Raw genomic sequence first — 3,515 nt, forward strand, 5'->3', positions numbered from 1 at the left:
TAGTTTAATCCATTCTCAATTTCATTAATTTATTCACAGTTAAATAGTAACATGCTCTAAAACGCTCTGGTGACAAACACAATTTGCTGCCCTGTTTCCAATCGTCCACATGGCTGGGAGAACCTATTGAAGTAACTGAATACTGTAACGATCCTGGGTTTATAAGCGCGGAAATCGACCCTCCCGCACGTGCATGCTTTTGCTTTTTAGTCGATAGCGCGCCAGACCTCGGGCTCGAAGGTCGAGGGTTCGAGACCTGCTCTCTGCTGTTTCATTACAATACATTTCGAAAATGTAAAAAAAATCTATGTATTATTAGCTAACTAGCTATAGTGCAGGCTAACTCAAATTAGCTGCTAACGTAGATAGCTGGCTATCTAGCCAACTTTATATAGTGTATAGATAACTAGCTAAGTGAATTAAATATCACCAGCAAGTCTATAATTGGAATACATACATGCAGACAAAGCATCATTCAAAGAATGGAGTTTGACACTCCTGGTATTGGATATGACTGAAAAATAATCTCACAGAAATTCATACCTGAACTGCACCTTTATTTGCCAAAGTAGAGTACATGATCAGTGAATATATCAAATGTACAGGCTACAATGTCGGGATATCATGTATGGTAATAACTACATGTATATTCGACTAGCATCCTTGGCACAAAGTTCTATTATATTCTACTCAATCCATAGGCGTCATGAATGAAGTTGATACAATTGGCTAGCTATGTTCATAGCTAGGTTCTGAACTAATATACCAAACGTTTTAGGGTCAATACACAGATCGCCTACATAGCTAGCTACACATCCATAGGCATACAGGTATTTTAATCCTCCACTGCACAATAAGCAACAAAATAGTTAGCTTGCTATGTTACTTCAGATGGATTACATGGCAAATATCAGCAAGGCAAGCTTACAAAATTGTACAATCAATTTGCAGTAAATGCTTTAGCTAGCTAGATAGATTCTTTACATCCAATGTTTCACAAGACAGCTTGGTTTGCTGGTTGTTTCACGAGTCCCTAAAACATTAAACAACCAGAATTACAATTTCAAACTGATGTCACAACACCATAAAGTTAGCCAGCTAGTTGGCTAATGTTAACTAGTCAGCTAGCTTGCTAAATAGCGATTTTTGTAAATGAGCCTTATGACAAACGAAAAATACATAATCGTTTGTCTTTACATTAACATATTCCTCTCAACTGTACATTTTTTATGCATGATTCGTTATGACATAATTACTTACATTTGCTTCCGTCATAGTATTTTTCCTCTTCGCTGAGTTTTAAAGGCAGTTGGCATCCAATATGTTGCATTACCGCCACCTACTAGACTGGAGTATAACTTCCTTATACCTTGCTTGAAATAAATAAACAAATACCCAACCATCTAACACAACACTAAACAAAAAAATCTAAAAATACCACCACCCTACTCCACTATTTAAATAGATTTAGTCCTACCTCATGCCAACAACCTGAAAGGATGGGACATCACCACATTTAACACACCCTGTAACTCTTCTGATGTCAAGTCTCGCAAACCCAAATACCTCTCTGCAGCTGCCACCACAACCTCAATTTTCTGCGACTTACGCTCCAACCCTGTAGTACAGTTGATAACCATAGCTATAAATGCTTGCAATTCAATCTTTCTGAAACATGCATCACTTGTTGGCCTATCCCTTTGTACTGGTAGAGATCTACTACTCACACCACTCCTTTCAGGATACCTCCCCCTGCCCATAAGTTTGACACCTGTAACAACGTAATGTATTCGGCACAAAAGCTCGAACAGGATAACCTATCTATCCTAACATCACTTTGTCGGGCAAAGACATCATCAAAACTCAAAAGAACAGAAAATGACTTGTTTCACCACTCTCGCCAACCTGTCTGCGTCGCACCAAACGACGAGCATCAAACACCTGGATTCTTTCCCTTCAGTTGGTCAACTTTTACATTTACTGCTACCCCAGTAAATCACTCCTTTCAATGGCACCCTTTTCTTGAGAGCGAAACAATTCACATTTCTTGCCCCCATTTGTTTAACGCAGAGCACCTTCTCCCTCTGACCAACAGTTACACAAACAATTATCACAAGACCACTTCACCGATTCCACAGCACCCAACTCTGTTTTCACCCACCCTGAAACCACAAATGGATCAGACAAAAGACAAGGTTCCACTTTTCCAAATACTTCACTTCTGTGACTCATCTTTATCCTGACCCTCGGTGCAAGCCTTGGGCTCTGAGAACTTCACCACACCTACCACCTCTGATACTTCACCCTCATTCACTTCCTTTTCTCCTCCTGTCTTCAGCTCACTCTGCTTACACTTTCTACCATTCTTCTTTAACAAACCATCTCCCCCCCCATTTTTAACCAACAAGCTCACGTCTTCCTCACTCTTAGACCTCCCGTGTCTCTCTTTTTCCCTCCATTCCTCCTCTGTATTCCAAGTATACGCCTCCTTATTATAATACTGCATTTCTCCTGACATACATCTTGTTCTTGCTTTCTCAAGGGACGCCATTTAACCGGCTGTCACAATCTCCGTACAATTAGCACGAACCCCTCGGGATGTAGCGCTCAACAGTGCATCCCACTTACAATGCGGCTGCGTTGTCTTGATGTTATGCTTTATCAAAAAGCTACCATGACACTTTTGAATTTCAACCAAGCGCACTCTTCCAACCACCATCCGCATCTCTCCCTAGTATTTCTGTCAGCCATTTTTGAAATCGTGTTTATCTGTTCAGTTAATGATTTTTGTAATTCGATTGTGTTCTGCGTCTTTTTTTGTCTCTTTAGCTAGCAAACGTTAGCTACCAGTACATAGCTAACGTTAGTGCTAACATGACCATCTGATGGCTTTTTGGTCTCTCATTGAACCGTTAACTGCAAATATTGTCCGTGTCACATGAGCAGAGAGCCAAGCTGAGAAATGAGGTGACACTTCCATGTACCTACTCAGTAAGTTCTCCCGTTTCTGATTAACTGTATTGTCTTACCAACGTTACTTTTCACTTTTGCTAAAAGCTATAGCCTACTGTCACATGGGCCAACTACCTTTACATTCTGCTGGGGTCTCTTTATGGATGTCTTCGGAAGATGTCAAATCAAATTTCCATCCATTTCCAATATTAAAGTGAGCTGGAGTTGAGTCAGTATGTTGGCAGCAGCAACTCAATGTTAGTGGTGGCTGTTTAACAGTCTGATGGCCTTGAGATAGAAGCTGTTTTTCAGTCTCTTGGCCCCTGCTTTGATGCACCTGTACTGACCTCTCCTTCTGGATGATAGCGGGGTGAACAGGCAGTGGTTCAGGTGGTTGATGATCTTTATGGCCTTCCTGTGACATCGGGTGGTGTAGGTGTTATGAGGATTCTGTGTTATGCACTATAGCCCGTTACCATATATGTGATTTGAATATTATCTGCTGTTGGCTTGTGTGGATGTATGTAGGTGTTATGCAACATAGCTGACTTGAAACATTGTTA

The 3,515-nt window shown here is 40.7% G+C and overlaps 1 long non-coding RNA gene across 1 annotated transcript; it reads right to left on the minus strand.

Moving 5' to 3' along the window:
• Window positions 1–537: 537 nt before the first annotated feature.
• LOC118966026 lies at window positions 538–1,443 on the minus strand. The gene is made up of 2 exons (XR_005053225.1): window positions 1,261–1,443; window positions 538–1,033 (listed from the first exon to the last, which is right to left on the minus strand). It is a non-coding gene; the product is annotated as an uncharacterized LOC118966026 (long non-coding RNA).
• Between the last annotated feature and the right edge of the window lie 2,072 nt (window positions 1,444–3,515).

Source organism: Oncorhynchus mykiss, chromosome 9 (genome assembly GCF_013265735.2).
Source record: "Oncorhynchus mykiss isolate Arlee chromosome 9, USDA_OmykA_1.1, whole genome shotgun sequence".
Classification (NCBI taxonomy): Eukaryota; Metazoa; Chordata; class Actinopteri; order Salmoniformes; family Salmonidae; genus Oncorhynchus; species Oncorhynchus mykiss.